Source organism: Cricetulus griseus, chromosome 6 (assembly GCF_003668045.3).
Source record: "Cricetulus griseus strain 17A/GY chromosome 6, alternate assembly CriGri-PICRH-1.0, whole genome shotgun sequence".
NCBI classification, from domain to species: Eukaryota; Metazoa; Chordata; class Mammalia; order Rodentia; family Cricetidae; genus Cricetulus; species Cricetulus griseus.
Window position 1 is genome coordinate 116,348,516 of NC_048599.1, and position 25,101 is coordinate 116,373,616.

General features: G+C 41.1%; 1 protein-coding gene across 3 annotated transcripts in view; it reads left to right on the forward strand.

The window, feature by feature from the left end:
• Window positions 1–25,101, forward strand: part of Acvr1 (activin A receptor type 1) — a 119,240-nt gene that overhangs the window by 36,709 nt on the left and 57,430 nt on the right. The window contains exon 2 of one of the 3 annotated variants that reach the window (XM_035446227.1): window positions 12,771–13,005. The exons of the other annotated variants lie outside the window; for them this stretch is intronic. The gene's annotated coding sequence lies outside the window, so the exon portion shown is untranslated. The remainder of the gene's footprint in view (window positions 1–12,770; window positions 13,006–25,101) is intronic. 3 annotated transcript variants of the gene reach the window in all.

A 25,101-nucleotide genomic window follows, 5' to 3' on the forward strand; every position in this document is an offset into this window, starting at 1 on the left:
AGCTCATGTAATTCTTCTAATAACTCTGCCAGGCAGGCACGGGTTTTAATTTAATTTTACAGACGAAGGAAATGAGGAGCATGTAGTTAGTGCCTATGGCCTTGAAGGTAGCAAATGGCAAGCCTGGAATTCTAACTCTGGCTGTCTGGTTCAGGCTGGGGTTGTTACCAGTGTCTGGGAGGAGACAGATTGTGACTGAGGAGTGTGCAGTGTGCTGGCCACTTCCTTGAAAAACAGAACAAAACAAGAGGATCTCTCTGTGTGCTCACATGGTGGCAATTGAAAGGCAACTCCAGGGAACCCAATGACATTGATCCCATAAGATCCTACACTCTGGCTCTGCTTGCTTTTCTCAGACCTGCCTCCTAATATCTCCATATTGGTGATTAGATTTTGGCATGTAAATTATCTGGAGGTCAGACCATGTGATTGACTGAAAAAAAATCCATATTTCAGTGTGTGTGTGTGTGTGTGTGTGTGTGTGTGTGTGTATGTGTGTGTGTAGTTATATCTGTATCCACAAATTCATGTTGTTTGTGATTGGCTGTATGAGATCCTAGGTTCTTTTACCATTCTTGTTATTTGATGAATGAACCCCATGGCTGGGAACCATTCACATGCATCTAGAGAATTTACTTATGTATTTTCAGTGCAGACTGGACCCTACTTCTGTGGAGTACTCATATTTATTTACATCTTTCTTTAGACATACTTAAAAAGTACAAAAGCAAAGTCGGAGAGACAAATGCTCATGGAATGGACTAGGGTTTAGTCATCTGGAACAGTGGAGTTTTCTAAGAATTATTGACAGTGTCAGTGATAGACATGGTGACTGCTAACGTTATTTCCTTCCTGTATCCATTGTATTTTCATGTCCTATCTTCTTTAAAGATGTAATTATGTGTATGTGTGTATGCCTGGGTATGTGTTTGGGTATGTGTATGTTCCTCCGGAACTGAGATTAATTACGGGAAGTTCTGAGCTGCCCAGCATGGATGTTGGGAACCAAACTCTCAGGTCCTCTGCCAGAGAAGTACAAGCTCTGAGCCACTGAACATCTCTCTCCAGCCCCTCATGTCCTGTCTCTCAATGGAAACAGCTCTGAAAGTGTTAGTTCTTTTTTGCCATTTGTATCTCAGTGATACTCCACTTTGGGTTTGCTGAAGTTACCCACCATATTCCCATATAGCCACAGGGAAGAACTAGTAGGCTCCATATGTCCCATGACCCCATTGTTTTCTATAATCCTTGCCTGAGCTCTCCTCTTCCACCTGCTAAATGCTGATATTCTCTGGACACCTGGAATTGGAGGATCTGCACAGCCAAATATGATGCTAGTTTAGTTTGTTGATATATACTCTCTGTTGGAACTTCATTGAGAGCATTAGCACCTGGGGAAATATTGGGTTGATAAGTTATTTCTAGCTTTTCTTGAATTAAAATGTTGTATTTTGTCCTATGGCTTTGGAGATTGAATGTGGGCCCTTGCATATGCTGGGCAAGTGCTGTCATTGAGCTACATCCCATCCTGTGAATTTCTTTTTAAACTCATGTGTAGCATAATGTACACACACACACACACACACACACACACATGCACACATACATGCGTGTATATACATATATGTTTGTGTCTTAAGGTTACTATTGCTGTGATGAAACACTTATAACCAAAAGTAACCTAGGGAGAGAAGGAATTTTTTGGCTTACATATCCTGAATCATAGTCAATTGAGGGAAGCCAAAGCAGGAACTCAAACTGGGTAAGAATCTAGAAGCACAGGCTGATGCAGAGGCCATAAAGGAGTGTGGCTTACAGGCTTGTTCCTAATTGCTTGCTCAGCCAGATTTCTTATAGAACCCAGGACCACCTGCCCAAGGGTGGCCCCACTCACAATGCAATGGCCCCTCCAATATCAATCACTCATTAAGAAAATGCTCAACAGGCTTGCCTTTAGCCAGATCTTAGAGAAGCATTTTCTCATTTGAGGTTCCCTCCTCTCAGATGACACTAGCTTGTGCAAAGTTGCTATAAAAACTAGCCAGTATATACAAAAATATATAGGTTTTTTTTTTTGTCTGTTTGTTTGCTTTTTTGTTTTTTTGTAAATGTTGGCTAAAGAGAGCACATTTCAATTAAGGATGGAGGTAGTAAACCATTGTGGTGATGTGTACCTGTAATCTCAGTATTTAGGAGGCTGTAGCAGGAGGATTGCATGTTCAAGGAGAACCCAAGATACGGAGTGAAACACTGTTCCTACCAACCAAGCGATCAGTCAAACTAAACAAAGCATTATGTGAATTAGTGTCTGAACTGGGTGTGCAGCACTTGCTTGGCATGCATGCATAAGGCCCTCAGTAAATTTCTAATTTACATTAGTGATTCTGTCACCTTTGGGAATTGGGTTATCGATGGTAAATATAGACTGCTCCTATTAATTGTCAGGTAAGATGTGTCTTCAGAGATGTGATATCGCAAATGACCAGAAAGCCAGTATTTCCGCTGGTGCTGATGTAAATTAGCCACAGGTGTGGAGGCTCATGATGAAGAGTGTGAATGTGATCAATGACAGGCCTGTTTCATTTTATAAAATGAATCTATCAAAATGAATCTGGGTGCAAAACTGCCCTAATTAATAATAACCCCAAATCAAGAGTCCCGTAATTCTGTTAGTGGACTGAATGCTTAATGATATGAGATTAAAGTGTAGAAAAAAAAATATCTGAGCTTTGTGGTTACTGTTATAAAATTGCCTGAGTTATGGAAGCTGGGTATTCAAGTAGCAGAGATAATGTAGTCTTGATAGTAGTGTGTAACTGGGAAATAGGCCCATTTCTTGTCTCTCACTCATGTCATTGTCATCTCCTCTCTGAAGTATCATTGACACTTAAAAGAGAACTCCTGAGGGGTTTCTCCCAATTCCTGTAGTTGAGTTACAGGCCTGACTCTTCACCATTCCACCCCTCTTTTTAGTTGTCTCCCAATAGCTCGTGAGTTCTTTCTTAGATGCTGTTCCATGTTAATTTTACCAGCCCACAGCTCTCCTCTGATGCACAGATACACACAGCGGGGATACACTCACGGTAGGGAGAAACTGTAATGAGTGCACCCTTGTTAATGTCATGTGTAGTCAGCTTTCCTCTGCTGTGATAAAATGCCCAAGACAATCAACTTCACAAGAGGAAAGGTTTAGATGGCTTAGTATCATTCTTGCTTGTTTAGACTTGTAGTGGCACAGTGCATTCTGGAGGGAACACAGGGAGTGGAAGAGGCCTCTTTGCCTCTGGTGTTGTGGGGAGGGGGAGTAAAGGTCTCAGTATCTCCTTCAAGGACATGCTCCAGTCACCCAATTTGTTGCACTTGGCCTATCCTACTGAAGATTACACCAACCCCCAGTAGGGCTACAGACGGACAACCAAGTTTTTAATCCATGGGTGTTGAGGAGCATAATAATATAATCAGAGGAAGAAGGAAGCCTTTCTCACTGCAGTCCCTTCACTCTGACTGCAAGTGTCTGGAAAGAGGCCAATGAGAAACAGCCTGGATGCTGGAACTGTATGGGGCATGGCTCCAAGTGACCGTCTCAAGAATAATTTTCTGGGAAAAAAATAGCATTTTTTTCTTGTAAGATGAAACATCTCCTTTTATAATTTTACTCACAGCATCTTAGTTTCCAGTAATAAAGCATTGTTAGCATGATGTCTGACTGTTGTTTGGCAGTCCTGCCTTCTTCGGTGATGTAGGAAACAGGTTATGTTCTACTAGAACGGTGTGAGTAAGAGGCCACGGGTGAGTGTATATGTGCAGTGTTCACACCTTTTTGTATAAAGTGAGGACAATTTGTGGCTCACTCTTAGTAACTTAGTAACAGAGTATGTATGTGTGTAGCTACCTATTGCTTTGGCTTCCAAGTGGATTCCAATAGACCTACCTCCTTGCCATTAACATATTTTTTTATTGTTTGTATTTTGGGAGTTTTCCTGATGCTTCGAATCAAGTATCAGGATATACCAGTTCATTCATCAGCATTTATCAGGGAGTGGTTGTTTAGAAGATGGTACCTGATGTTTCACTGGTAAAAACACTAACTTATCGTCGATGAGTCTACAAACCTACTGGGGAAATAGATGACAAAATTGAACACTTGAAAAACTTTATGGGTGCCATGGTAGTTGAGATCATCTGGTGAGAAGCATAGAGCTCAAATAGCATGTGCATTTGGGCTTCAGGGGATGATGCTGAAGCTGATTGTGAACCAGACGAATTTGCCCGATTTCCAGGAAAAAGTCATTTCAGGCAGACATTCGCCAAATTGGTTGAGAGAGTGATGACGTCTAGTTTTGGGGCACTACATGTATCCTTATACCCTGTGGGGTACTGTATCTGATAGGCACCCAATTTTTCTACTATGTTTCTCTGGATTTTGTTGTTTACTTATCCCCAGTTGGTAAACAACTTGAGTTTCAAGCAAATCTTTGAGTTAAGAACTGCTAAGTTACATGAAAAATGTTTTTATCTCTCTCTTTTTTAATGAGTAGGTTGAGTGCCATCCTAGTACAGGAGAGGATGGCAAAACCATCTTTAGCTAAAGAGTATCCCTTTTAAATGTAATTTTTAAGGAATCCTGCTAGCAGTAGTAAAAGAAATGTCTAGATAGACAAACTTTGAGCTAGTGGGGGATTTACTGACTGGGACTACTGCAGTTTTTAGTCAGGGGCAAAAGGTATCAGAGAAGAAGTGATTCCCCTGTATCACACAGGCTTGGAGGAACATTGGTTCATTGGTTCAGTGCTTTTTCTAGCCCATGTAATCTGATAGAGATGGAAGGCCCTCCTATGGAGAATTCTGGTGCTTACCAGCACCATCAGTGGGAGATACAGCATTGATTCTTGATGTTTATTTTGTGTAAACTCACTGTACAGAGGGCTGACAAGTGCTTGTGGATGATTGCATTGGAAAGGATATGACCCAATTATAAGAGCCTGTGATCGGTACATGAGCCAACACATCAGTAATCCTAGCACTTGGGAAGCTGGAGGAGCCAGGGAGTGAGGCCAACCTGGACAACATCATAGAACCCTATCTCAAATCAACAAACCAAACAAAATAATGTAGAAGAGCTTGTATTTCTCGTTATTTTATTTATTTTTGAGTGTTTCATTTTATATACCCAGCTAGGATGGGAGGTAACCCTTCTGCTTTTGTAACTAAAGTTTTGGGATCGTGAGTGTGTGCTACCACACCTGGCTTGGAGGCTGTGTCTTTCTCTCATCAAGAGGCTTGCAGCGTGGTTGTTTAGATTGTTTCTTGCAGGACTGGCAACGACTTAAAAAAGTACAGAGCTTGTGTGACACAGTTACAAAGTAGGGAACACACACCCGAAAGCAATGTTGTGTAAATCGTTGTTCATAATTTATTTTTAACTTGATTGGACTTCCTCCCTCCCCTCTTAGTCTCATGTTGTTGGCATAGGGTCAGTTGCCTTAGTAGCCTTGGGAATGTCTGTATGTCTGCGAGCAGATAATAGTTCCAATGAAACAAATAGGATAGAGTGTTGAACTGTTCTTGAGTTTATTTTTGTTGAAGCTGAGTCAGGGAAGTGACCTGATGAACATTTTATTTAGGTTAGTAACTGATATACATGTAATAGCTTTAGGAAGCCTTGGTTCTTTATGGCCTGGCTTGCTTAGGGTAGAAACATGCCACACAGTGGTTCTAAATATGAGTTTGCCATTTGTAGTGCATTTGGGTTTTCTATTTCCATATAGATTTCAATTTAGTGTGATGTTAGACTAGGTATTGGATTTACAAGCAAGATGTTGGTTGCTGAGTGCCTGCTTTCTGGAGTGTCTCCCTAGGAAGCTTTGCTAACAGGTCTGTGTAGTGAGGTGCATAGACCTTAGCACCCCAGAATAAAGTTGAGGAGATACAAAATGCCAGACACCTCATTATAAAACCAGAAAATCTGGTCGTGGCCCAGTGGGTGGCATCCCTTCGAACTCTGGAAAGGTGTTTTGAGATCAGGAGCTGATGAAAGCCTGGACGGTGTTCTGTGTGAAGGTAATCATCAGGGATTACCATCTTCCGGTGACTCAACAATTAAAACATGGCACCTTATGGGGGGGGGCATGGTGATGGGGTGGGATGTACACACTGAACCCGACAGTCTGAAGAGGAACAAGCTTACTGTTCATGTCTGGTTCTGTTCAGAGGTGGCGGGTTGGGAGAATACAGGTGTGTATGCCGACACATACACCCAAAATTAGACACCATCGGGCACAGCTCAAAGGAGAGGTCAGGGATAGGGGAGAATCGAAAAGGGAATTTTTCTGTCTTGGTAGAATACGCTTCTCTGAGGTCATGCCTCTTCACTAGTCAGGAGGTATTAGTGGAGTGGGGTGGGGTGGGGTTCCATTTTAGTTTCTAACCTTTGTTGTTAAGATTTACTTATTTATCCAGGCATTGGTGGCACATGCTTTTAATCCCAGCACTCAGAAGGCAGAGACAGGAAAATCTCTGTGATGCCAGCCTGGTCCACAGAGCGAGTTCCAGGACAGGCTCCAAATCAATACAGAGAGACCCTGCCTCGCAAAAAACAAAACAAAACAAAACAAAACAAAAAAACAAAAAACAAAACCAAAAAAGAGATTTACTTATTTAATTTATGATTTTGTATGTGTATGAGTGTTTTGCTTGCATGCATGTCTGTGTACCATGTATATGTCTGGTACACCTTGAGGCCAGAGTAGGTGTTCAATCCCCTGGAACTGAAGTTATGAATGGTTGTGAGCTGGGTGTGGGTGCTGGGAACTGAACCAAAGTCCTTTGGAAGACAGACAGTGCTCTTAACTACTGAGACATCCCTCCAGCCCTTATCTGTAGCCTTTTTATTTAAGGTCTTAAGAATTCTTTTGAGCTCCTGCCAGTGGACCTTGGGCTCTTAGTCCTTCATGTCCTTCATTTCTGGTTTGTATGTGGAATTCTTTAAAATACCTACTTATAAAATAGCAGTTGTGGATCAAAGTGGTCAGGTCTTAGGCTTTTTCATGATCATCTGCAATCATTCTCATTGTTATCTGTTTTCACTCCTTAAACATTGAGATAGTAATGAGCCACTGAATGTCATAGCGTTCAAATGTGGCCACTCTGCAGGGAAGTCACGATGCTGGTTTCGCCTGAAGAGATTGCTTCGTGAACTGTTGGGTCAGATCACGTGACAGATGGTTGGCAGGGCTGGGCTTCAATCCAGGGCTCTGGTGCAAGCCTGGAACTCTACTGTGGCCTGTTGCCTTTGTTCTCTCAAGTTTCATCCTTGAACCTCTTTATGTTTCTGGCACAAGTAAATGGGTCTTTGGTTGGACAAATAAAAAGGATCTTGATGGACCGCCAAACCACTTCAGTGAAGAGTTTTGAGGTTACAAAATATAAGCAGGTTATCTTCAGAAGTGTAGTCTGATACTTAATTACACTTAGTAATTAAGTAGTCCACCATGAGTCCGTCTCCTAGCCAAATTATACATTGAATTCTAGAGGAGAATCTCTCTGGTAGTTGGGCCTTCAATCAGGTTCCTGGGGGTGTATAATCTTCTTTATGTCTTTTCTTTGACTGGTCCTGAGGCTGGGGACAGACTTATGTGTTTTACCTTAAAACACCTTGGAGATTTTATTTTATTTTTTATATTGTGCCATCCCTCCCTGACACTTTCTTCTTTATCTCTCAGAAATCTAATGTATGCTTCCTACTTATATGTAGATGTATGCTGGAGGGAGGGTAGTGCTTCTGTGACTGAATTCTTTCCTAAGACTTCCTGGATAGTATGCTATATCTGTTATCCCAAAACCTATGAAGGGAGTGGAAAATATGTTATAATCTTCTATGAGAGGTAGAAGCGTCAACACAGAGGCATTAGTAGATAAAAGGAATCTGCTTATGACAATGGGAAAGCAAGACTGAAGGTGCCCTGTGGGTTGAAGGACAGGATAGATTGACATTTCTTGGAGTCAAAGCAGGAGAGGCATGTGGGAGAGAGTTGGTCACGATTGCTTGTAGCTGTTGCTATGTTATAAATGTGTGTTTGTGGCCCAGTCTGCTAGTCTTGGTGAGTCATCCTTGCAAATAAAATCAGTTTATATGCATAGCATACTGTATACAAATCCTAAGTGTGGCATTCCAAGAAATAAGTTTCAGAAGCAAAATACATCTTTAACTTGGCAGTTTCAACATTCAGTTATGCGCACTACTGTTAACATAGCTCGTGGATTTGAATGAAGGTTATTGTATGGGTCAACAAACTTTTTCTCTGAAGGCCTAAATAGTAAATATTTTAGGCCTCGGAAGCATACGGACTCTGTCACAACTATCATCTCTGCCATTTCAGTGTGAAGGCAGCCAACACACTATATGTAAAATGAACACATGTGTCTGTTCCAGTAAAACTCTTATTTATGAAAGCAGATTGTGGGCTGCATTTTGCTTGCCATTCCAATACTATTCAGTAATGTTTGCAGGTATCCTCCAGACTTTAATATTTGTTATAGGCTGTAATTCTTTGCAAATATCACCAAGTACATTGTCTTATTTAACAGTGTCTTTACCTGTCCACAAGAAAGGAGAGTTTGGATTCTTCTTCTCCTTCTCCTTCTCCTCCTCCCCCTCTTCCTCCTTCTTTGTCATCATCATTATTACTGAGATTGGCCTGTATTGTGTTTCTCAAGCTGGTCTTCAATCTCTGGGCTCAAGCTTGCCTTCTTTCTTAGCCTCTGAAGTAGCTGAGATGACACAGGAATGTGCAACCATATGTGGTTTGTTTGGAAGTACTTTAGGAATAATTTTTATTTCACTTCTAGAGAAGTTTTGAAAATAGCCATATTTCTTCCCCAAATCTGAAGATTAAAATTTTGTAGGAGTTTGAAAGCTTCCAGAGTCAGGGAGGCATTGTCCTGCACTGTACTATACTTCTGGATTCGTCCAGCAGTGGTGTTCCCAACCCTTTGTCACTCCCCTTACCCTTCTCAGTCCTCTAGGGCTGCTGATGTTCAGAACACGTGACTTCACTTTTCCTTTTCCATTGAGCTGTTGTCCTCCTTACATCTATCCAAATTTAATTCTACTAGTAAAGGTAGACCAGACCTGTCTTTCTGTCATATCCAAGTAGCTGGAATAGATTGTTTTTGAAGGATTCTTGAAGGCTATACTACTGAGCTATTTACCCAGCTCCACATTACCGTCATGCTGGAGCAAGAGAGAGGACATCACAGTGTCACGGAAATGATTGATGCTATTATTTGGGGTTGGTATGTTTTCTAGTTTCCTTACCATGATACTTTACCAAGTTAGGAAAGGGGACTGAAGAAACTCAACGTCAAACACTCATTTCTATACATCGAATCAAGAGACAGCTTAACTTAGTAGCAATTAAGGTCATAAATTTTTAGAGTCAGAAAAATATGGTTTCTGGTTTTACCACTTACTAAAATATGACCAACTTAGAGTTGTCTGTTTTTCATGTATAAAAGTATAACAGTACTCTTGTTCATGTCTGTTGTAGTTGATAGGATTAAGTTGGGTAACATAAATAGTGTGGTTAACTAGTGTCAGAGACATGATTCCTAGCAGCTCCCCAAGGTGAAAGCTATTTATATTTCATAGGGGTGGGGGACTGACAGAGGTTAAACGATGTATGAAGGTCACATGTAGTAAGTTGGGAAACTCAGTTTGCCTACTTCCAAGTCCATATTCTTCTGTGATACCTTGCTTCTTCAGGTAATTTCTTCAATGAATGCTGGGGTTTATTTGGGTAGTAAGGCTAGGTGGGTGGAATGCACAGGTACGACATTGTTTTAGGAAAGACAGAAATTCTGAATGTTTGCAAGCCACAATTACTAGAAGCCAAGAATACAGTTTTAACTAAAAAGTTGAGACTTGTCCTGACTTTGTTTTTCTGTTGCTTAGTTTCTGTATTGATGCTGATGAACTTGCTGAATTGTCAGTACTTTTTGTGTTGGCCTGTTTGTAGTTGCTGTTGTCCTACACGGACTTCTAAGAACATATCGTGCTCTTCTAAACTTCAATACAACAAACAGATGACTGTTACAAGTACCTAACACAGGAATTAGAGCATTGGACTGGATTTCTCTCTCTCCCTTCTCCTGGTTACCCTCCCCTCCTTCACAGGAACATGTCTTAGAATTTATGGGTTAGGTTAGCTGTCAATGGTTAAAGCTCTGTAGCCAAACAAATGTGTTGGCCAAACTTTTAAGAACAATATTTAGGTCTCAGTAAAAGGCTTGTTCAAGTTATTGCAGTTTGCTATGTAATTATCATATAGCACTGATTTTAATTAACATGTAAGTCTTCAGTTTGCATTATATTTTAAATGAATATAGCAGCTTGCCTTTCCTGTCCTTTATGCCCAGATTGCTTGCTTAATGACATGAAGATTATTTGTAGGCAAATAGGCTCTAAATGGGACATTTGAAGGGTTAGCTATTCAGAATTTGTTCAGCACTTGAACTCTTTTATCACCCCTTTTTAAAAATTTTTATTTATAGTTTTTTTTAGATGTACTTCTTTTATTTCATGTGTATGGATGTTTGGCCTGCCTGTATGTGTGTGTGCACCACCTGTGTGCCTGGTGTATGTGGAGGTCAGAAGAAGGCATTGGAGCCCCAGGAACAGGAGTTACAGGTGGTTATAAACCACCATGTGGGTGCTGGGAACTGAGCCCTCGTTTTCTACAAGAGCAACAAGTACTCTTAATCACTGAGCCATCTCTCTAACCCCCTTGCCAAATATTTTTCATATAGTACACCACAGATTTGATTACAAATCTACAGGTCTTTGGATAGCCCTGTATATTTGGCAATACATGTGCAATTATACTTAAATTTTAATTTGATTTTTATCCTGTAACTTTTGAGCACTAACAGCATACAACATATTGTGAAGGAAGCACAGAGAAGAAGAACAATATGTAATCTGCACCTGGTTTTAAATTGGATTTGGGACAGATCCACTCTACAGTACACAATTTATTGGGCACTAGATTGAGATGTATAGAATATATAAATACCAAGGAATTAGAATGAGAAAGACATGGGCCATGTAATAATAATAGTTGGAGAAGGCCTAACAAGGAATTCCATGTGGTAAAGATGACAGGTCATAGAGGTTGTAGTTCAAAAGGAGGCCAGGGACCGGGCAGTGGTGGTGCACAACTTTAATCCCAGCACTCAGGAGGCAGAGGCAGGTGGATCTCTGTGAGTTCTAGGCCGGCCTGGTCTATAGAGTGAGTTCCAGGACAGGCTCCAAAGTTACACAGAGAAACTCTGTCTTGAACTCCCCCACCACCTACCCTGCCCTCAGGGGTGGGGGGGTATAGGGGTTGGAGAAAAGGAGAGCAGGGAGCTCAGGGGAAGCACTTGGTAGCCCTGGTTTTTAAACAGAGAATTACAAGATAATTAAATAACTATCGGTATCAGTTTAGGTTTACTTCCTTGTTGATCTAAACCTCCCACTGATACAGCGGCACCCCTGCTTTTAGAAGTCTGACCAGCCAGACATTGGACAGTTTCGGCTACCCCACTCCTCCAACACAGCACAGGAAGCAAACCTTCTCAGCAACCCATCATGTTTCCCTGGCACCAGAAATCCAGGGAAGTACCAGCGTCTCAACGGTGGAAACTCAAGGGTCTGTGGAGCATTTTTAAGGTGTCCATTTGAAGAGCAACCATCACCCTGACTTTGCCACATGATTGCTGGGAATGGCCCATCTGCAGAGAGATCTTTACTGCTTCTCTTTTAGGTGTGCCATTTATGTGTGTAGACTTCCTTTTCAAGCTGATTGGGGTCCTCCGATTAAGCTGAAGTGAAGCATAGCGAGCTAGCAACTGTGAGACTTCTCTCTTGAATTCCAAAACCTTGAAAGGAAGGTTTTCCTTTCCACAGGGTTATTTAGGAATGCTTGTATTGTAGGTTTGTTTTCTACTGAGAGTTATTTACCCAAGAGCTTTCTTGGCAAAGTTATCCTTGAGGTTAAAACCTGAGACGGGTGTGGGGTCTGGTACTTTGACTAACGATTTGAATGGGAAAGTTTGATTCTAATAAAAATTTCCTCTTCCTTTAGCAAATGTTGATGTTTTTCATTTTTCAGGTCTTCCTAAAGGAAAAGGGAGTTTGGGTGGTTTTTGTTTTTTGTTAGTTATCAGGAGCCCCTTCCCTTCCGTTTTGTGCTCAGTCCCCACCATTGTTTTAGGAGTCTTTGAACTATATTATCTCCTACTAAGAATGTTGCTTGAATATGGACCAAACCCTGCAGTTTCTCAGTAGTTCTTCAAGAATTAGTTAGTCTGAACTGTTGTCTTTAGGAGGGACCATCATGCTGGGGAGGGAGACTTCATTTTATTCTTTATACTGCATAGAGTTTTTTTTTAAGTGCATAAAATAATATTCATAGCCCTTTTTTGTTTGAAATTTTCTCATGATGGTTTAGAGGATGTGGCATATGGGCTTTAAAGCAATTTGACTTTGAATCACTAACCTCTTACTGGGTTTGTGTCACTTATAAAAATATTTTAAGAGCAGTGCAGCTCTCTGACCTCAACACATGCGTATTAGCATTTCAGATTTTCCATTCTTGCTGCCCTTGCTAATGGGCTGTCACTTTATGGTTCCAATGGAGAAGCCTGTCAAGTATACTTCCTTTAGCCAACATAGTCAGAAATGCTGTGAATCTCTGCTTAGCAGGCTTCTTTCTTCTTTCTCTCTGCAGCCCTGACTGCTTGTGAGCTTGTCTGGCCATAGGGAGCCTGCTGTGGGGACATACAGTTTCAGAAGACTTCAGGAGCACTTCTCCCCACTGTCCTTTCCCTCTGTGGAGGAGGACCGGGGCTGGCTGTGCTTGAGTTGGGCTTTCCCTGGATCGCTCGGAGCGGTGTTGCCAGCCGTGCAGCCTTTCCAACAAATCGCCTCTTTTAATGCTGTTTGGCACAGATCAGATCTACAGGGTAAGCTCTCTGCCACAATGTTGATTTAGTTGTTTTACACAAATCTAATACAAGAATGTTTGAGGCAGCTGGCTAGTTCTTAGTTCTCTCATGGCCTCAATGGCAAGGGTTTTATTGGGTCACATCTCCACATTCCTTAACTTTGGACAAGCTGTTCAAATGCTACCAGCTTGTCCCTACTTAGAAAATGCTTCCACTTCCTTTTCCCACTAGGGCCAAAATATTTACTTTTTTCTTTCTCACCTTTTCCACACATGAACCTATTTATTCAGATACATGTTTTATGTACAAAACACACGTATCAACTGTTTTAAAACTGATGAAACATAATTAGAAATTATGGCTTGCAATTTGCTTCTCCCTGCACTTGCTATATTATGGGACCTCATTTCAGTGTAAGTAATCCTTCCTTAGTGTCCTTTATATGCCAGTAACACGGTTATAAGCGGCCCTCCTCCAGTGAGGAGTTATCCTATAATTTAAACGGGGCAAGGGAAGACAGACCTCTCACCTTAGGGAACTCAAACAACCCTTGGTTGCAGATATTGGGCTCTTAAGACTGTGACTTTGTATTTTCAGGCCACATGAGGCTCCTTTGGACTGCTATGAAAATATTAGTTGTATCCGTTTTTCATTTTCTGGCAGCTCGTAGTTTGCAAATTCTGGCTTCCAGCCCTTGAGGGTCTTGCGATATTCTTCTGCCCAGGCAAGGCGGTGTGAGGCTGACTTAGTTTTAAAAGGTAGTAATGAATAACAGGGGTGGCGGTGAGACTTTGTTTTGTTTATTTATTTATTTGCAGGGTGGAAGAGATGGTGGCTAGAGTTAATCACTAACTCTGTCAGTCTCAGTTATGAAACCGTGTGAAAATGATTGGGCTCAGGTGTTTCTCAGTGTGGTCAGAAGTGAGAACCATTAGACAAGTTTTCAGATACCTTTCTTTGGGAATGAATGTTTGTATTTTTTATTAGTGTATCAAGTATTTTTTTTAGAAATGTAGTATAATTGATGCATACAGGTTTTTCTTTTAATTTTTTAAATGATTTATTTATTTTTGTTTTATATGCATTGGTGTTTTGCCTGCATGTCTGTATGAGGGTGTCAGATCTCCTGGAACTGGAAGTACAGACAGGTGTGAACTGCTATGTGGTTCCTGGGAATTGAACCTGGGTCCTCTGGGAGAGCAGCCAGTGCTCTTAACCACTGAGCCATCGCTCCAGCCCCTGATGTGTACAGGTTTTAAAAGGCACAAAAGAAGTGTGGGTTGAGAAATAAGTCTCTTCTGGTTTGCAAAAACCCCACTTAATCTTCTAGCTCCCTACTGTTACTGTCTTATGAAATTTTCTTTCAGTACATGTATAACACACATATATGTAAACTGTAGGCTTTTTCTCACAATGGTAATGATGTATGAGTTTTGCATTGAAGTGATGGCTCTTAAAGTTCTTCCATATGTGTTAGTGTATGGTAGTCCATTGGATGAGGGCCATCATGTACTTAGCCAGTCATATGTTAATGTACACACAGATTATGTCCAGTTTTTATGCTCATGAACAAGGCTGCAGGGAACGGCTTCATGCATGGTCTCAGACATGAGTAAGTGCCGCTGTAGCATCCATTTCTAGCAAAACTGCTGGGTCAAACAGCATGCACCATTTTAATTTTGGATAGCCATTTGTTGCCAGTAATTCTGCTCATATTAGGAAGTTTTAGATTTCTCCACAGAGGTGCGAACACTGCTTCCCTACACCTTTGCCAGTCACAGTGTAACTGACAAACTGATAGGTGCAAATGTCAGTTTAGCATCTCTGTGGTTTCCATTCTTCTTATTTCAATTAACACCAAGCATCGTTCCCTAGGTTTAAAAGCCATTTATGTTTCTGGTGCTGTTTCCTTCAAATTTGTGTCTTTTGTCCATTATCCAGTTATGCTCTTGATTTTTATTATCAAAATGCTGGTTTCTTACAAAAGTACACATTTTCACGACCAGTTCATGGTTTCCCTTTATTCCCTTTTTGCAGTTTGTACTGTCTGTATATTTCTTTGGTCATTTGTATAAAGTTCAATTGTTTTGTTTTGCCGATTACTAAACATTCCATAGTTAAATGCATTCATTCAACAAATATTTATCAAATGCCTTTCACATATTATGAACTTATTCCAAGTGCCCAGCTGTACAGTAGAAGAGAAAGCAGACTCCGGTTTTGCTCCATTAAACTTGGAGCAAGGTGGAGGAGGTGGTTGATAAAACACAAAGAGATTTGTAGAAAAAACTATATAGTCAGTTGTTTTGTGGCTCCAGACATCTGAAGACAGATGAGAAGAACTCTGTTTTGGTTCCAGCTGGTGTGATGTGGTTCTATTTTTAAGAGCTAAATCTTTGTTCCAACTGGAATGCTAGGTATAATTCAACTTAATCTTCCTCTAGGTGCTCCATTAATTAGTGTAAGGCTGACCTGCTGTAACCAAGGGACTGAAATACACTATGGTTCAAAGAACACAGACATTGACTTTTTTCTCACTTAACAGTCCCAGTGAGAGCAAAGCAGCTAGGCAGAACAGCCCATTTCCACCTGATGTTGTGTAACCAGGGTTCTGTCTGTCTCACTGGCCAGGAGTGTCACTTCGGTTGTTATCTGTATGGTCTTATCAGGTCCTGTCAGTGACAAAGTTCAGGGTAAGTGTTAGGGCTTAGAGGCATCACTGCAGCTAGTGTGGTCAGTGAGAAGAGCTTAGTCCTGTGGGCACATCCAGCTGCAGGGAGCCTGAGAAGCCAGTCATTTGCTACCCAAGGACTAGGGAAGGAAAGATTTTAGATGAAAACCAGCACCTGCCTCATTGGCTTCATTATCCCAGTGCCCTCCTGCTGTCACTACTTGGCTTTCTGATGGAGTAGCATTGTAGTAAATTTATTAAATAGTTCCAATCATTTTTTTCATTGTTTATTTTCTCTGAAATTTTACCCTCCTCCCTTCTTTAACATAGTCTAACAGTAGTGGTTCCAGGCTGCCCTTGAACTTGAGACCTTTAAGCCTCAGCCTCCTTTCTCTTAGGAATGTAGGCCCTTATCACCAGCCCTGGTTTCCCTTTGCAATATGAGTTTCCCTAGATATTCTGGCCTATTTATGAGATTCCGCATAGTTTCATTTATTTGTCTGTCTGTGCAAATATGAGACCTCAAAACCATAATGTACTTTCATGGGTATGGAGTCTCACTGTCTTGTTTCATTTTACAGGATTTTCATATTTATTCTTTCCTTTGGCTTATGCGTTTTAAAACTATAAACACCCAGGAGAATCACATCTAATCACCATTTCACCGAAGCAGGAACTAAAGGTGCTGGTATCATTGGGAATGGGTATAAACTTTGTCAGCGAGGGCTCACACATCCCGGGTATTAATTTTGATGATCGTGTTGCATAGCCCCTTCTGGAAACACTGATCTGGATGCAGTTCCTTCTGTGTCCTCTGACACCAGACACTGACTTCACTGAAGTAAGTAAGGACCAACTTACGAGACGTGGTGTTAATTTTTCTTTGATAAGTGATTTCTAGTTATTACAAGGAAACTGGTACTTTTTTTCTATTGAAGATAAACTCAGATTTTTCGAAAAAGAAAAACAGAGACACACACACACACACACACAGAGAGAGAGAGAGAGAGAGAGAGAGAGAGAGAGAGAGAGAGGGAGAGGGAGAGCAAACAAACAACCCAGATACCTTTCGGTTGAAGGTAAAGAAAATATGATGTTTTAGAAGCATAGACTTGATTGGAACACACAAGTCTGGGCAGAGGTTTGCATACTAAATATGATACATCTTGCTTGCTATTGTGTGTATATGAATTTGGGGGATGTGTATAAGACAGCACATGCTCAACTCTGATCTTGACTTTTTTTTTTAAACAATAAAATCGTTTTTTACTATTGAAGCATTGTTATGTGACGAAACTTTCTCTGGTGAGAGGAAAACATACGTCTCCCCACCCGAGTCAGGGATCTTACAACAGAATAATGTATGGATACCACCAAAGTCCAGCTTGGTGAACCAATGCTTTTTATTGGGGTTACTTCAGGAGTATAGGTGAGGGGTTGCTCACAGGAGCAGGAATGACTCAAAGATAGCTGCATTACCAAGGTTCACACCAGCATGGAAAGCTGGAGCACACTGTACAACCTGCAGGCAGCTCAACAGGTTTGAGAGTGTAATTTCCAAGGGACTCTCTAGTCTAAACCTTTTCCAGACAGCTGTGCTGGTTTCTGCTCTCCAGGAAGCCGGTCTGGTCTCAGTGTCATCTGTGCAGTTCTGCTTGTCTGAGAGTTGTCTTTGCAGCCCTGCTTCCTTCTGGCTGAGAGGCAATCTCCTCTTTTATTGCTTATTCTTTGAGGAAGGGGCCTAGTGAGTCTGGTCAGTTTCAGGGACTTCCTGAGCTGTTTTGAGTCCTTTACTTGCCTGCTTAAGAAACTTCCCCCAAAGGATGGAATGTTTCAATCTCAGAGGAAACTGTTACACCACAGGTGTATCTAATTTAGTCACTTCTGATACAGGGAGACTTTTGTGACCTCCACATAGGCCACACTCATTAGGTGGTTAATGTGTATTAATTGTTTACTTGGCTTTCATTATGGTTTTTATCATGGAGTTGTCTGTACCTAATAGTATGGTTTAGTTTGATCCCCTCCTTCTCCTGTCTAGTAAGGCTCTCAAACTTCAGGTTTCCCCTACAAGCCGGTTCTTTCTCTATATATCCGTTAAAGAGCTCAGGCATTGGACTTCTACTTTCTTTCTGGATAGGATTTGGTGAACGTATCTTCTTGCTTTGATTTTCTTTGGTGGGAAATGGCATCTTAGTATCACAATCTGGGCGCAATGATGCCTGTTGCTATGGGATGGCCTTGTTTTGAAGCTATTTTTTTGGGGGGGGGGCAGGACCTGGGATCATGAATAAAATACTTCTCACAAATATTTCCAATTTAAATTCAATTTCAGAGGTTTTCCTATTTGTGTTACATAGAGAAGATTCTGGTCTATAGGAATACTGAGGAGAGACAATATCAGCCACTTACTCATTTGGTCAGCACTAGGCATATGATATTGCCTGTATACCTAAATGCTATCACTGCCCAACTATTTTCCATTCTAAAAAAAAAAACCAATAGCCCCCTTTTTATGTATGCTGTTCCCAGTCTTCCTCCATTCCTCAGGGAGAGATTGTTTATCACTGACAATTTACCAGAATGAAACACTGATTTGATTTTAGATGATATTGGACTAATTTCAACTCTGTTAGATGAGATGCTGGGCTTGTAAATATATTTAGAAGCAGCTGTAACTATTAGGGCACTAGGGGAGATGATATAATGCTTGGGGTTCTCATTTGAACACCCCAAGAAGAAAATGGAAGAACAGAGGAAGTCAGTTTACATATCTTTGGAACTGGAGAGTAGGCTGATGCTTTTTTGTTTTTGAATTTTATTATTTATTTTTGTGTGTGTTTGTGGGAGCGTCGTCAGGAGGTAGCCATTTTTTTTTTTTATAACAAATAGACATATAGAATTGTTTTCTATCTTGCAGGCTTTCTGTCTCTATGTGCTTGGGTCATCATCTATTTTTAACAATTCTTTTCATTGAATACAGTGCCCTTAATTAATTTTATTTTGAACATTGCTCTGTTTAGGTCAGTGAGTGGTTTTGGTTGGGTGGCCAGTCTTTTGGTTATATCTGCTTTCTAGTTCCCCCCACCTCCTCTTTTCCAGTGCCTCCTTGTTTTCTGTTGTGGTTACTTGGATGCTAACTGGTTCAGCTTGTGCTCTGACCCTGGTGCATGGCTCCCTTGCTTTCTCATGACCGTATTTATACTTTTGACGGATATATTTAAATGAACAGCTGTGCATTTGTTGAGTCATACCACAATTATCTGATTCTGCGGTAGCTGCTTGACTGGCAAAAGCATATTTCAAGCTAAATTGTGAGAAAATTCCATTAATCACTGCCTCTTGGGGGGAGGGGAAAGGAGAAAGACCACTGTGAAAAGTCCTTTTAAAGATTAATTAGCGATTCTGTTATTTAGAGTGCGTTGATCTAGTTGCAACTTAATGTGTCACTTACAGAAACTGTACAAAGGTGTAAATAACTATCAAAGGCTTAGCGATATCAGCCTTGTAGGCAAACTTCTCTGAAATAACTGTCATGCAGGCAACTCCTTGCCCCTGCTGATCTCTTCAAACAGATGAGTCCTTAGGGGCTCCTCTTCTGTGGTGACCAGGGCTCACCACTCAGTGCTTGAATCCAGTGGCTGAGTGTTCTGCTTTAAGCTTCCTAAACAGATTACCAATTGCGACTGTAACCTCCATTCCGAGTCTTTGGCTCCCACCAACCAGATCTGTTTTCACCTTGACACCTCCTGAGGTTCTTTCTGAGGTTATTAATAGGCGTGGGAGCATGGCTTTCTGAATAGTGTCAATAACCGTTGTGTTAGAAGACTTGGTGGAGATAACATGTCAATTTCTGACTTGTAAGAGCTGAGCTGTGTTTTCAGGCTACCAAAGTTGTCCTAGAGTCACTAGGCATGGCTCTGGGGCATATCAGCTGCTGTCTGCAGTGAGAGATCCAAGCAGGCTTTCCAAATGGGCTATTGTCCGCCAGGAGCTGTCTGGTGCTCCCAGAGTCTGCCAGTGCCTTTCTGTCTGGCCGCTTCTCTTGGATGGCAGTCTGGAAAGCTGGAATCCAACTTAGAAGTGATCTCTTTTAATTTATCTCAAATACTCAGTAGCTTCTCGACTAAATTGAGGTCACAGAGCCCCTTGCCCTCCTAAGTCACTTCCTTGCCAAACAGTATCAGATTGGCATGTCACCTTTCTTTCCCCACCCAAATGAAATGCCACATAGACTAATGATTAAAACTAATGTTTCAGTTGATCTCGAGTGGTTACTGCCGGGGGATGTCACTGTGTAGGCTTGGAGTCAAATGACTTACTGGTGTTTGTGTGTGTTGGGGTGGGGGTATACAGTGAAAATAAAATAATAAGTACATGACAAATTTTGCTTCAAATTAAGTGCTTTGAGGCAGGTATGGCTGGGGCATGCAACATTTAGGGCTGAGCAGGAAGGGCCAACACAGGAATGGGTTTGGAGGGTGAGGGACCCAAGTGTGAGAGAGTAGGTGGGGCCAAAAGACTATAAAAGGTGTCTTTTTTTTTTTTCTCACCTCCACAGAGATATACTGTAGTGAGAGAGGAGGGAGAGGACAAAAAGGAGGAGGAAGAAAGGGATGGCAAAGGATGGATATGGAGGGGAATGGTGGGGATGGAGAGAGAGAGAGGGAGAGAGAGAGAGAGAGAGAGAGAGAGAGAGAGAGAGAGAGAGAGAGAAAGAGAATGAAAATATGACTTTGAATTGTGTCAGTTGACCCTATTAGCCTTAAAATTTCTCTAGGTTCTTGGCTTATGTCTGCTACAAGCACTTAGGAAGCTGAGTCATGAGGACCACAAGTTCAAGGACAGCCTCAGCTACAAAATAAGTACCAGGTCATCTTAGACCATTAGATCTTGTCTCACAAGACCAAGTAAGAATCAGGACAGTTGTGTGTGGCAGTAGGTACACAGAATACCATTTGTCCGGTTGTTGGTAGGATAGACAGGCCTGCACATGAGAAATAAGAAACTGGAGACCTCGTCTAATGGAGAACTAGGAGTGGAGATGGTATTTCAAATGGACCTAGAGATCCAAATGTAAAAGTTTTAATGGAGGAAATAAGGAAGCCCCTCTTACCTTTAGATAACAGAAGAAAATTTCCAATATACTGTTCCGACCAAATGGAGAGGGGGTGGGACCCTAGAAAGCAGTGAGGACGACATTGAACAGGTTGGAGGTGATGGCACTCTGCCCACTGAAACAAAGTTGGAGAGCTGTGGCTGTGTGATCCAGAAGGAGGGAAAAAGAGGGTAGGAAATATTCTCTATGACCACAGAAAACGTTGGAAGCCTAAGACCTCAGCTTGAAATCCCTGTGCCACATAGAAAGCCAGGAGCAGTGGTGCTGTCTCTGAGCCCAGCCCTAAGGTGGGGCTGAGGCAGGCAGATCCCTGGGGCTTGCTAGCCAGCCTAACCTGAGCTTCAGGTTCCAAGAACTCATCTCAGAAAATCACATGGGGAGTTATCAAGGAAGATAGCCAGTGCTGGTATCTGGCTTCCACATGCATATGCACACGTGAATGTTCTGGTTTCCCCACATACATGCCCTCACACAGCCATGTGGCCATGTCCATATGTGTTACATACAAATAAAATTGGAAAGAAAAAGGTAATACTTAGGCTTGAGCTATCAGGAAGGCACGCAGCAGGAAACCAAAATGCTTGCATCTCAGCGAAGGTTGAGTTTTCATTTGTGTCAGGGAGAGCAAAGTCAGTTTTGCCCTGTATACAGGTAAAGAAAAGTGGTAAAGTAAAAGCTAATTCTTGGTTGCATGGCAGCCTAGGCTAAACCCTTCATTTACCTTCCTTCAATTACCACCCCTCCCCCAATTTACAGATGATATTTTATCCCCCTTTTTCCTTCCTCATAGCTGTATCTGGTGTGCATCTGTTGAAGCTGGAATGTTCAAAGGGGAACTCCTTCAAAACCCTTTCTTTCCTGAAATGATCCATAATTATTTCCTCTTACCACAGGATGAACGGATCCGGGATCTGGTTTTCAGTTCTATTATAAGACTTGTCCAAGGAGCCATTTGTATTCATCTATGGCAAAAGATCAAGTTACATGCTAATATTGTGAAGGTAACACCCTACCAGAAAGCCTCCAGCAGCAGTGAAGTCTATATAAAATGAAGCCCTGGCAGCGTGCACATTGCCAGGTCAGAGTGTGGTGTTAAAAATATTTAACAGGTCATTTGTGAACTGAAGAAAAGACCACAGCTTAACTTATATGGTATGATATCTTCAGTTTTGCCTCTCTTTGCAGCCACTACTGACAGCTCATGTCTCTTTCACCCCTCCCAAAGGCCCAAGTGTTTGGAGTAAGTTGCCCTTGGCTAGCTCCTTCTCTATTGGGATATGGTGTCTATTTTTACATTATCCAATTGGCCAGAATGGCTGGATTTTATCCTAGATGGAGGTTGTTATAAGTATGCCTTCCTTCAAAGTTTCATTTAAAAATATGTATTACTAGATTTACTTTGTCCTCAAATAAACCTTATACTAATTTCCATATTTATTTTGAGGTGTGAATTACGAGAGAATTGATGAATGAATTAAGGGTGGACAGGGAACATGAACACACTTGCAAGAAAGTCTTGTTTTTCCCAAATAGCTTCTTTGACATTGAGATTTTTCTTCTGGGAGTCAGGGTGCTGAGGGGTGATTATTGGAGGTTGCAGAGTATTCGAAACTAATTCTGACTATAGAGAAATAGAAAGAGGACATAATTGAAGGGTGGCTCAAAGCACCGTGAGTAGAAGATTGTTCTCCAAGGGAAAGGTGAAGGTGGATGAAGCTCGAATGGATTAGTTTAGATCAAATGTTGATGGTAAGATTGGACTGATGATTAGTTTCTGACAGGTTAGCCATTTCAGGAAAGTGATAGTTTCAAGTATCAAGTCAGGATAGTTATTGGTCAAATGGTCTTAGGTTTGAGCTCATGTGCTTGGGATAGTCACTGGTACCCATCCATTTTCTTATTTGTCAAAGAAGATCCTAAGTGTTTTAGGAAGAAATTCATGCATATTTATCCCTAGACACAGTGCCAGGCATATTACCTGGGTGCACTACTACTGTAGGGACATTGACATGATGTTGACTTATCAGTATCTTTCTTTGCTCTGCCCCAGCCCTTTGTGTTAAGTAGATTTTATTTTAATTAATTAATTAATTCTTATATTGTAGAAAACAAAAAATCCTTCACATGTCATGGTGGAAAAATTCATCAATGAATAGTAGTGAAAGAGCCCTTAAGAGTGAACAGGGTTAGAGTAAAGATGACTTCACTTGGATGATATAAAAGTCATTCAAAGCAGGATGAATGATTATTGACTGTCTTTCAAGATCTTTTTTTTTTTTAACTCGAAGATTGTTAAAAATAAAATAGTGTCAAGAAATTCCCTTTTCAGGAAGGTTCAATACATGGGCCAACCAAATGAATTTGGGTAGGCCGACCAGCTAGACAAAGGAAACTTTCCTTGAATTGTATGATTATTTTCCTCTTATGGAAAGCAGATTGCATGCTATGTAGAAGTCTAGATTGTAGGAACACCCATCCGTTAATGCCTTCCATAGTTTTACATTATGTTGCCTAATATGAGTTCTGAAAGTTGAACACAGAGGTCTATTATGCATTGATTATTCTGTGGTCAGTATCAAAATGATATTTTTGGTAGCAAACTTCAGAGGATTTGTGGTTTTTCTCCCCCAACCCCAGATATAACATTTTGATGAACAAAATAACTATTGAACTTGATCTGAACCCACACATATCATATTAGAAACTGGGGGAAATAGTAACTCTTCAGCTGGCCTCACCCAGATCTAGAAATGGGAGTGTGAAAAGTACCATGGTGTTTGGAAAGTAGTTCTCTTCTGCCCTGAGGATGGGCCTGAGACATTGAAAGAGATGGTGCTGATTTCCTTGCTTGTGTCTGAAGCATTACCAGTAGTTGCTAGAGATTGCGGAACCGTGGGTAGTGTCATTTTTCGCTCAGGGATTTTGGCAGTTGAACCAAAAGGAGATGAGCTGTGTTAGTACCTTCTTAGCATTATAACACTCAACATGTTCTTATAAGCTTTTAATTGTCTGTACAAAACATTATTCATATGTTAAAAGATGTCCAATGTAGCCCTCCTAGACTTTTAGAGTTCTCTGATGTTGGACTGGCTCCAGGCGTTTTTGACACTCTGTCAGGTGTTGGGCAGGTGCTTAGTCCAAAATACCTGGAGCCCTTGCTGATGCAGTGGCAAAGGACAGATCTTTTACAGAGACAGACAGTGACTGTTGAAGTGCTGCCGCAGAATCCCTGGGGACCCTGAGACATTTTTCAGCGTTCTGAAAGGCTCTCTAGATCCGGTGTTGTGTTCAGGCTGAGTTTTCTGTATGTATGTTAGCCAGCAACATGCTCTAACAGATGGACTGTAGTAGAATCATAGATAGATCAAGGCTTCTTCCAAGCCAAACGTAGAGACCTGTTCAATGTAAATTAATGCCACTTTCTTTCTGTATACATGTTCTGTAAAAATAAAATAATATTTTTTTCAAATTTGCTTTTTTTATCCGGTGAAATTTTTTAAAATGTTAATATGCTTTATAAATTATGTTTTACTTTATTCTTTTTTTGTTGTTTGTTTGTTTGTTTTTTTGAGACAGGCTTTCTCTGTGTAGCCCTGGCTGTCCTGGAACGTGTTCTGTAGACCAGGCTGGCCTTAACTCACAAAGATCTGCCTGCCTCTGTGTCCTAAGTGCTGGACTAAAGGAATGCACCACCATTGCCCAGAGTGTTTTACTTTTAACATAGTAAATATCAGTGGATAAAGCCCACATACCAGTTACTCAGCAGTTTTCAAGAAGCATGAGGAAGCCTGATATCAGTAAACTCGAAAAGTACTTGAGGAATCCCTGAGCTCAGGATTATTGAATTATTACCACTTCCATTCTCTATGACCAAGAGCAAAAGAATCTAAAGTTTACTTTGAGGAAAAAAAAAAAAAAAACAAACCCCAAACCCAAACAAAAAAACAGCATGTTCTTTTCTGTATGTTTTAAAACTAGAAATAGATACTTTGTGTTTTAGGTCAGTACTTTAGCAAATTGATCTTTTGTTTGTTTGTTTTGAGATAAGCCTAGTCTGGCCTGGAATTTGCTGGGTAGCCCAGGCTGGTGCCGCTGTCTCAACCTAGTGCATGCTGGTAGTGCCAGGATTCTATACTCGTACATCCAGGCTTGATGTTTCTCATCACTAAAACATGATCAGGAAATCCCAACTCATTTCTCTCTCCTCATGCTTCCTCCCTTCTTTGGAGGGCAATTTTTAGTAGCCAATTAGTAGGCAGGTGAAGCAAATGGTAGCCAGCAAGTGTTGCTGACTCTTTTTCTTCTCCAGTGGGTTTTTTAGGGG